Consider the following 11,892-nt stretch of genomic DNA (forward strand, 5'->3'; position numbering starts at 1 on the left):
GACAGTCTGATGGTTAAAACTTTATAAAGTTTACAGGCCAGCCTGTATTAACTAAGAATAGTGAACTATGCAATAACTAAATACTCAACGATGGCATACCTCTGCTTTTAAATCCCGGTGCACAACACCTTGAAGATGGCAAAATGCCACCGCAGATAAAATCTGCCCTATGATTCCTTTAGCATCGTGCTCATCATATATTCCACCTCTGAACCAAATGAAAAAGTAAACTGAATGACGTTTTATCTAGCATTTGCATAGGGAGAAGGCATCCAAAAAATTATATGGAGAACAAGCTAAACTGAAATCTTTGCAATTTGGAACTAAAAAGTGTAATAAAAAATCGAGAAATTACAGCTAGTGACCATCCAACTCATTATTCCAAACCACCTTTCTAAAAAATCGAGAAATTACAGCTAGTGACTATCCAACTCATTCCAAGCTTTACCTTGACAATATCATATCCAATAATTCACCGCCTTCACACAACCTGCAAAAAAATTCATGATTTCAGAAAGTCCTCACAATATACTTAAATGTATTGAGCAGAGAACTCCTGGGTATCTGGGTGAACTTTGCAACACTGTTTGGTCAATTTAGTATAAATCCTTTGGTTGGGGGAGAGAGGAGTACAAAACGACGCCAAACGATAACAGATGCTTACCTACTTTTGGGTAGATCTTGCAAAAGTTTCAGCTTAAATCAATATATCGTGTCTTGTACGAGCTCTTTGCTGACAGATGCGTAACATTGTTTATCGGGCTGACAAATGACTCAATGTTTGAACAAAGTAAAACAATTCAGAACGAACAACTTACTCCATGACTAAGTAAACGTTGTTAGAATCTTCAAGTGCTTCATAAAATTTGAGCATGTGCTTGTGTCCAGACAATGCTTTGAGTATTTTTACTTCCCTGCGAACATCTTCAATGGCAATTGCTGAAGTCATCTGCCAAAATGTCAGCATAAGCATTATTCCACATGTCATGTTCGTACGATTTTAAGAACTAGAAGATCTAGCCCTTCTCGAAGCCAACAAGTCGACTTTCCTAAGCAGGAAGATTAACGTTCACAAATGACCATGAAATTTTCCAATATCTCTGTTTTCTAGTTGCAAAAGCTAAACATTCAAACAAATACAAATTCTTCTAGATTGGGTCATTTACACGAACATAGTCAGCCACTAACCTACAAAATTTACATCAAGACCATAAGAGCTGGTCATGAGCCCATCAAACGCAACTAGGTCGATCTATATGATTTTCAATGATCCTATTAAGTACGAGTACCGTTGTAAGAAAAATACTACTACTATAAGGTAAGAATCTTATCTAACAACTATCAGTCATAGAAAACACGCAAATTTTATGTTGATGTACTTATATAACCAAACCCAATATTCATGACAACTACAAGTGCGCGACTAAATTAATAGAACTTGGGATTAATGAAAAAGAACTAGAATTTCACAACAAAACAATTAGTCAAAACAAGTCAGTGTATGCTTAACCCCTATCCAAGAGGCAGTAAGTCAGTAACAGCTAAATTTCATTGTAGAAATGACATTTACAACAATCGCGGACAACATAAAATGTTCAATACGAGTACATGAATAAACCCAATGTAAGTATCTACAGTAACATTCATTTGTGATCATCAAAAATCCTTCTGAAGAAGAGTTAAAACCCAATACCTACAAACAACCTCCAATCCCAAAACTTCTTTAACCTAAAACCCATCTTTTAGGTATATACCAACCTCCAATCCCAAAAAGTATAGTCAACAACTAAACAGTGCAATACATGCATCAAAGTATCAAAACAAGGATTCTAAAACAACAAAATCTCAAGACTTCCTAAATATAGCATCTTTTAACAACCTTGACAAATGACAACCAACCAACTAAAAGCCTAAACCCTAATCTCAAAACTTTAGCAATACCAATCAAATCATGCTCAATATAGAACCCAAGATTACTACGACATGATATTTGTTCGAAAACATAGGAACTATGGCTCAACATGATCTATTATAAACAAAAATACGATTTTAAGTCGTTTTTGGATTTTTCTTTTGAAATTACTCTCTTAACACATAACTAGTTCACCCTGTATTCAAAACTTCAAATCCCGACTCCGCCACCTACATCTAAAACCTTGACTAACATCTCATGATACATTCATCTAAAACAAAACAAAACAAAACGGAATCGAAACAAACATAAACACATGCACACAGAACACCCCACCTTAGCTTTAGAAATGATCTTAATAGCAACACTTTGACCTTTAAATTCTCCTTTCTTAGCAATAGCCCAACAAGTATGACCAAAATGCCCTCTACCCACTTGAAACTTGCAAACTCGGCCAATTATTGAGCTTCAATCAGACCAAGGTACATAACAGACCCCAATTTTCAAATTAGAGAACATAAGTTTGCATAACTTTAAATTATATTAACCCTGAATTTCAAATAATATATGTATGAAGTCATTGATGGTAAGTCCCAAGGGGGAGTAAAAATAGTCCTTGCAAATTTGTTGAAAAAAGAAATAAGTGAGAAAAGATGTTGGAATAATACTTTCGATATCTATTGAACATGATTTCAAACAAATACACCAGTTGACACTTTGCGAGGGTAACTAATACTTAGTACTAACAAACCAACCAACTATGTTACTCAAAAGGTCTCAAACAATAAAGTTATTATGAAGAGATGTCCCTTCAGATTGAGGTGACCTTAATAGAAGCGGTACAGAGAGAACTTGAAGCTAGAATATGTCACATGCCAGAATACAATTATTTTACTCAAGCAAACTTGTATCTCTACAAAGTGAAAATGAATCATACCGGGCGAATAGCATTATCGATTACGTTCTTGTACCCTAGCTTAAACCTGTGATGCTTTCATCCTGCAATTACAGAGGCCACAAGAGTTTCCTATAAGAGTTTTCTAGTAGAGAAAACTATCTATAACTTATTTTACTAATCAAGCAGACCATATGCTGAGATAATTAAATTTAAACTCACCAAGTTTCTAGATTATGTTCATGACCAGTAGAATCTACAACAGCGGATAAAAGGTAGAGCAATACAAGGAACATCTGAAAGGTATAAAAAAACATGATCACCACAAATATTCAGAGGCTGGAAAACTACATTCAGGATGCAAACCACAAATAAACTGCTTTCACAAATATAATGGTTGAGCCAAAAGTTTCCCATTGCTTTCGTACATTTAGAGGCTAGAAAATAAGCTGCATTTATTGAGAAATTAAAAGGGAAATAAGCTGCAACAACTCTAGAAGAATAGCTTCTTTAACATGAAAGCTAAGTTCAATTACATTAACAGTACATCAGCAATAAACAATAATGGTACACAACCTAATTCAACCAACTTGAAAAAATAAATCGCAGCTTATGAAGCAAGGAATTAAATGGAAAATAGCATACAGAAGACGAAATGAAGCTCCAACTACAATTATCATCACTAACATTTGATTAACTAGTAGAATTGGAGATTTGTTATGTTTATTAGCTTCAACTACTACTTCAGTATCAACACAACCCAATATTTGTTAAACGTAAACTACTCCTTTGAATACGCAAAAGAGTCAATAAACGATCCCAATTATCAAATTAGAGAACATAAACCCTAAATTTCAAATAATCGTAACCCTAAATCGAACCAAGAAAAAATATAGAAGATTAAAGTAATTAGATTCGAAAATACCGTGGTTGATTCTGGTAGAGAGGCTGGCGGCCAGAAAATCGCGGTGGTCTAAAGGTGAAAGCTAAAGTCGGCGGCCAATGGCGAAGGAAGGTGTTGGATTGTTAGCTATGGATAACGATGGTCTTCAGACAATGGCGGCAAAGGTTTGACCCAGGCGAAAGCGGTGGTCGTCGGCCGTGCTATGTAGTCTCTAGTGTTATGGTTGAGAGAATGAAAATGATGTAGGTGGGAGAAAATCAGAAAGGGAGATGGTTAGAGTATGAGTAATACGGACTTGAGAAGAGAAAGGGGGATTTTAAACTTATCTCGAAAATCACAGGCATCGGATGTTGAAACGTCCCATGTCTATTAAAGTTGAGGTTAATAAGCATCAGTCTTTTAAAAACATCGATGCATATTGAATTTTATATGCATCGTTTTTTTTCAAAACTCTGATGTCTATAAATGGACATCAGTTTTTTTTAAAAATCCGATGTCTATTGAGTGATGTCTATAACGTTTTTTGTAGTAGTGTTAATTGATTCGGCAGCGGAAGCAAATGGAATCAATCAAATATGTTCAATTTGATTGAACTAGTCATGAATCTTATCAACTTGACGCTAATATCGTGTGGATTTATCTTCATAAATCCGGATATTAAAGATGTATTATAATACTCCAAAAGTCTTAAATCATTCGCAATGACCAATATGTCATCCACATATAAGACTACTAAAATTTCCGTAACTCCCACTAAACTTTATGTATAAACACAACTTCTCGTCTTATCGAGAAATGTCTTATCACATGATCAAAATGTTGATTCCAACTCATTGATGTCCTACTTCAGACCCTCTCTTAAGTTTCACATTATCTTAGGATTGTAAGAATCTACAAAAGTCAAGACATGTATTGAATACATTCCTTCTAATTGAAGAAGTGGGTTTTAGATTCACTCGCTATGTATTTCATAATAATGAAACACAATCGCTAAGAAGATCCAAATAGACTTAAGCATTTTAACTAGTGCAAAACTCTTTGCCACCAATCTTGCTTTGAAATCTCTCTTTATTAGTGCAAAAACCCTTTGTCACTAATCAAGCCTTTTAATTTCGGATTTTCATGACTCTAAGCCTTATATTGAGTTGTGACTTAAACACTCTCATGTAAGTCATATGTTCATTACTTTCCAGAAGTAATCAACTTGAATCAAACAATTTCTTTGTAAGTTGCAAGCTCTTCACTTTCTTAAAAGTAGCATGAATTCATCATCTTTAACAAGTGACGATTTTAACCTCCTAGGTTTTAAAGAAACAACATCTTACACAAAACGTCTCATGTACCAAGAAAGACTAGTTTCTTGCGACATAACATTCTTTGTGGCTCTTGAATAATTTCTCCCACTCTGTCTTCTAGAAATAAACTTGTATTTTAGAAAGACAGCTTCACGAGCCGCAAACCCGTCGTTCTCGTGATAATTGAAAGGGAAAAATGAGCATTTGTTTCTTGTGAAAACTTACAAATATGGCTCATTACCATTTCATATCTTATATGATTCGTTTTAGATTTAGTGGGAAAAACAACTTAGACAAAATGATAAAATCCCAAAAAGGATCAAGTAACTCAAAGTAACTTGATAGAAGTCCAAACCATATCGAATAGCGTTTGATTTCTTATCCAACCACACATTATCCCATAATGTGTGTTAAGAGAGATTAATTTGTGATATTATATCACATTTCCTTTGGCTTATATCAAAGTCTTCACTTTGATAATCCCATCACGACTAAATCGTGTGTCTTAGAACTCTTTGAACTTCTTCAAAGATTTCTCTATTTACCTTATTAAGTGAACATATTAGCGTCAACTTAAATTGTTGGTAAAAGAAAATGATCAACCTATTTTGGATCAATGATTTACAATCTCGATCTCCTTTTGAACCAAAAGGCACGAGACATCTTGCTTTGAATACAAGATACGCATATACCATAAGATTAACAATCTAATGGTTTCAAAAGTACTCGATAACTCTTTGCGTTCATCATTCCAAAATCTAAGGTTTAATCTTGGGTTACCAATTTGAGTCTTGCATCATCTACATGATATATCATTCTAGTTTGGTTTAGAATATAATCACCTTGATAATGGGCTAGCCATACATCAAATTGTGGTGTGTAGGGCCACAAAAGTGAAACCTCTTTGTATCTTAACAAGCTTATATTCTCATTTAGAGTTTATGCACTTAATAGTCATAATTAAGTACAACTATAAACCCAAAACTAGATTGATTACACAATGACTTTATCTCTCAACATCATTGTTGCTAGTCGCCATATTCTAATCATCCTATGTATCAAGTACAAATGATGAAAACCACCACCGGTTTCTAATATTGACGAAGTAGTACTACAAAATTTATGTTTAATCAAATAAACATTTAAAGAAGAAGATCCCATTAGATGTCCCACAACTAACTTGTTGATCCTTCAATAATTTGGGGTAGTTTCCTTTCTAGTGTCCAACATTTAAGACAATGGAAACTTTATTGGTCGGGATTGATAGGTTTAGTATCGTCATTCTCAACAACTTTACCTTTAACATTACCTTGTATCAATTCCATTATAATCTTTACTTCTTGAACCTCGTCCTCATCTTAACGGTTTAAGAGAATGCTCCCACTCATTTCAATGAGTCTTTGCTTTGAGAAACAAAATTGAATTCATGAAGATTACTCTTCATTTGTTCGTTTTAGTCTTAAAACTTTCATTGAAGTGGTTGCGTTATTTTGGTCAATTACGAATTCTGACAAATGTAATTACCAAAACAATTTATTGCTTCAAGGTACTTAATTCAATTAAGTATATAAAAAACAATCCATTGTAAGTAGATGTGTTAGTCAAGAATCAAAAACCTGTTTGATTATGAATAACTTTTATCTATACTCTCCACAAGAGATCCTTCCAATGGATAAATCGAGGTTTTTAGAAGAAAAATTCAAATTTTGTCTTTAGTAACGATGTTTTAATGGAGATTTGAGTCAAAAATCGAAATGATATCATATATGAATTGTGGTAAAGAAATAGAACAACATAATAACGAAATAGTGGAAAACTTAACATTTATCGTTTTATAAATACTTGTAAATAACAAGTAAAGCATTTACATAGTGACCTCTACCCAACTATGATAAATGATTCCAAGATCCAAATTCATATTAACTTGGGCACGGGGTAGCCGATGAAACCCTTATCAATATAACTCGGTGGATTAACTCTTTAATCGATTCTACTTTTATAACTCTTGGTCGATAAAATTACTCTAATATTTATCTATAGCCCAAAACACATTCGACAAGGGCACGGGGTAGCCGATGAAACCCTTATCAAAAAACTTTTGTTGAGTTCAATCCAAATTTCGAATAAATGTGTCCATGATCCAAACCCATATTAACTTGGGCACGGGGTAGCCGATGAAACCCTCATCAACATGAATTCGGTGGATAGACATTTATCACCCACTTCCCCTACGTAACAAGGTTTGTACCCCGGGGTAGCCGAGTGCACTCCCTCGCGAAATAGGTTTTCATGGTTTCTACTATTTGGTAAGGCTATGTCTCAATTGTTTATTTTAGCGAGCGGTCATGTCAATTTATTATCTATCACGTTTTAAGTGAACTAAAGCGGTGAACTACGATAATTGTAATTGACACGGTCGATAAACTCGATAAAATGACAATGCATGTTTTAGTTATGGCGATTTAGCGATGCATGCAACATATAAATAAAATGCAAAGCATAAATAAATTCCTAGTATGACCATCCTAAAATAGAAAATCTAATTAACTATTACATATTCGAAAAGCAACTCCATTGGTCCCTAGAACTTCGGTTGAGGCACGCATCTCGAGGTAACACCGTCTTTATGTATCGCCTTCTTGAGTGACACCGTCTTCATGGAACTCCGGATTAAATAAATTACATAACAAATTACATAATTTCCTATTATATATTTGTAATTAAAATAAAATAAATCTATTAAATTACAAAACGGTGATTCGAGATCACAATAAATTACAACCGAATCGATATTCCCATACATCTCGGGTAATATCAATTAAAACTAAGGCCATACTAAGTAAAATTACATAATTCAAAAATTACATAAAGTAAAATTATGACAATCATAAATAAAAATGCAACATTATAATATGTATGAACATGCCCAATTTTATGCTAAATCGCCTTTAAGGAGCCAATATCGTATATTACACGGTTTTTACGGATTTGCGTGATTCAACGTTTTATAATCACAAAAATTACATAAATTCATATTTATGCACAAGTTAATTACCCTAACCAACTTAGGACTCAAAATTAGTCTCCACTAACATTTGACAATAATTAACTTATATTTCTTAAAATTGTTCATTAATAGACTCAAAATTACAATAAAATGCTATAAACTTCAAATAAATCACAAAAATTTCAAATAAATTCAAAATTTTAAATTTAAACTCATGAACATTCTGGAAAAATACCATGACACTCATAATGTTCAAAAACTTAGGTTAAAAATTTCGAAAATTTATCGGGAAAAACATTGTTGCGGTTTATCGGATTTATTAATTAAAATCATAAAAACATGAGAAAAAATATATACATCAACTTTTCAATTTTAGATCTGAAAAAGATAATAAAATGCAACATGTGACGTTTTTCCTTAGTCATGAAGTATGTTTTATCAATTTTTCACTAATTAAGTCACTATTTATGCTATGTTTCATCAAAAATCCATAAATCATGCATAAAGACTTCAATATAGCCTATTATTTTACACACATCTTGTAACATTGCATGTGACAACATACTAAATTTCTATGACCAAATTCGAAATATTTCTTATATTAACCAATTTTTCATTTAAATTCGATTTTTATTATTAAAAATCCATTTTTCGAGCATAAGAACACCAAAAATTATGAAAATTTCCAGATCAACTAAAAATAATATATGTGAAAACATATCCAAAAACCACTGGAAAATTCGAAGTTTAGCTAATTTTCGTCCAAAAATGACATTTTTATCATAAAAATCACATTTTAATGCCAATATTATATAAAATGTACAATAAAATCCATAAATTAACCAAAATATCCTAAATACATTTTCGGATCAGAAACTTTAACATGTATAAATTATTTTCGTGATATATCATAATAACACAAATTTACAAGTTTTATATGTTAATCGTATAACTCGGAAAAACTATAACCGATTTGCATGCAAACAACCAAGGCTCATGATACCGCTTGTTAGAAATCTATATCTCATTATTTACATATTCATATAAGTTATGAATTAATTTAGTCATAAAATTAATTACAAACCTTATGCATGCAAACTAAAATAAATAAGTGAAGAAATCAATTTCTCACCATATGAATTTCGGTCTAAAGGGCACCAACAAGATCTCCTTCTTGTTAGTTCTTGAGCTTTCCAATATTGGATGAACATACATGACCTCAAAATAGAAGCCCTCCAATTAGTAGCACCCAAGACTATCCCTTAAACCCACAAACTAATATGTACTAGATATTTATATTGTGGTTTACCTTAAAATTGATTACTAATACTCATATACTACTACTAGTATTATTAGTGTTTGATTTATACAAATTTGATTCACAAAAATGAATTTTATGAAGAACAAGAGAGAGAAGTTTATGTTTTCTTAGAACATGAGAGAATGATAAAAATAAGAAAAAAAAAATCCTCTTACAATGCACACCAAAACCGGTTGGTGTATAGTATATGGACCAATTTCTCTTTTTCTTTTTGTCTTCACAAGACAAATTGGTGTAAGGCTTTTGCATGGTCAAGTCACTATCAAGTGTCATAGACAAATGAATAAGACAAATGAACAAAACAAAATTTCTCACAAGCTCACCCATATTTCGGTTTACATGTTGTAATATGGAGTCCATTTTATTTTTGTCAATTGTACAATTGTATGTCATGTGACATGTGACGTGTCTTATGTCATGTTTTAATTTAAAATGCATATTTAACAAATTAAATATCATTTACAAATTAAATAAATCATATTTAACAAATTGACTAGTAATTTAAAATTATTTTCTCATAAAATGGTCATTTAATTACTAGTTAGTATAATTCACAATATCTTGTAATTATAACTAACTTATCATTCTCATCTCGCGTGTTTCGCAAACACCGATTAATTTTAGTAATATAACTTCTTAAATTACTAAATAAAATCTCATTTAATCACATTATAATAAGATGTCATTTTCTCTCTTATGATAATAATTTGTTCAATTTTAAGGAATTAATTAATCAGACGGCATACGATTAATTAACCTTTTCAATTAAGGGAATCGTCCTTTAGGTGTGACCTCAATGGATCAACTGATCACCACCGTCGCACGATTTAAGTAATGTCAAACTCTAGCCTTGACCCAATCATTACCGATATGTGTGGACCGATTGACTATATATGTAATGTATCATCCCTTTCGTATTCTTGGTATGAGATTTAATAATGATATTTAAATCATGTGATCGCACTATTGTTGAGGACACATTTCCCAACAACCTTCACCTCTTACTCAGAAACTTTGGATAGTGGACGACCTTATCCAGGGCGTACGAGAGTCATTCTAGAGATAGGATGCTAAAGAGGGACGATTTCCTTATCTTTAGTACCTATGTCAAAACGCTGCTTTGTGCTTCGATTTGACCGAGGTATAAAGTGGAATTCGAACGGGTTCCAGGCATCCCACAAATGCTTGGTGGCGAATCCGAACATCTCTAATCGTTTCGAGACCCTTACCGAGACGAAACCGACCGATCTAAAGCGATCCGGTCGAAGGCATTTTTACGCCGCCGAGCGTGGCTTTCAAAAAGACCATTGTACGTCCACATATCGAAGTGGGCTTGCAGGTGGGCCATGTCCACAGGACCGTAGACAATGTCACATATGATCAAAAAATACTACATCAGGAAACCATCTATTCATATTGTCCACGTGATATACATAGCTATATAGGATAACCCATAACTCGCATACACAGACTCTTCATTACTACATACTTCATATTGTTAGGAAATTACAACTCACCACCTACCTAAATAAAAACCAAGTTATAAAGAAATTAAATGAACAGCTCATCATCTCCCTCTCATGCGTGAGTTCCTTCTTAAATTCAATACTAACAAACAACAAAATTGAGGCCATTGTTAGAGGAACTTGAAACTGTACACATACTCGTTATGAATAGTCTCTGTGACGATCAATGACGGGTTACCAATATTTCAGCGTAGTACCACCTTTACGAGAAAATCAAGGTACGATAAAATAACACAATAGTTAAATTAGTAACAACCAAAACAGTCCAACAGACGGTTATACGGAATTGAACGAAGTGAATAGCTACAAAATCAAGGTACGATAAAATAACGCCATAGTTAAATTAGTAAGAACCAAAACAGTCCAACAGACGGTTATACGGAATTGAGCGAAGTGTATACCTCCAAGGGTGAATAACGCAGCATTGAAGGGAGGGAAAAATTGAGACGTTGAAAGCGGGGTGAGAATGAAACAAAAGGGAAGCGAACCGAGAAGGAATTCTGGAATGCAATAAACTAACAAATTTAACCATATAATAGCATGAGGACGGTTTAGGAAGACAAACGGTGCCAGCCATACGTAATCAATACGTATTCAATTTAACATTTAGTGAACACATTAAAGAGGAATATGAAAAAATGGAACCAATAAACTGGTACCTGACACCCGTCGACATTCCGTAGCCACAACGGCCGTGAAGGATAATCGGGAATAACCCGTGGCATATCGGCCGGCGAGATTGGGATTTCCGGCAAGGTAGTCGGCCGACGAGATGGGGAGGTTGATTGGCTCTTCCCCGTCAGATAAGACGATTTAATATGGGTGGTGGGTGGGGTGTTTCAGTGGACGGACAGCATTAACCTTCGCCGGTGACGGGGTGAGCTATTGGCAGGTGGTTTCCGGCCATACCAACAATGGGACGGAGAATCATAGGTAATACGGGGTTCATAGGATTGATAATTGGGGAGGGATTAATGGGATTGATGTCAAATGATGCAGCTGGCAATATTTGTGCAGACGTGGCAATCTAAA

The 11,892-nt window shown here is 33.7% G+C and overlaps 1 long non-coding RNA gene across 1 annotated transcript; it reads right to left on the reverse strand.

Annotated features, from left to right (window-relative positions):
- Positions 1-448: 448 nt before the first annotated feature.
- LOC141658847 (uncharacterized) lies at positions 449-2,341 on the reverse strand. The gene is made up of 3 exons (XR_012549473.1): positions 2,249-2,341; positions 819-949; positions 449-490 (listed from the first exon to the last, which is right to left on the reverse strand). It is a non-coding gene; the product is annotated as an uncharacterized LOC141658847 (long non-coding RNA).
- Between the last annotated feature and the right edge of the window lie 9,551 nt (positions 2,342-11,892).

Source organism: Silene latifolia, chromosome 6 (genome assembly GCF_048544455.1).
Source record: "Silene latifolia isolate original U9 population chromosome 6, ASM4854445v1, whole genome shotgun sequence".
Lineage (NCBI taxonomy): Eukaryota > Viridiplantae > Streptophyta > Magnoliopsida > Caryophyllales > Caryophyllaceae > Silene > Silene latifolia.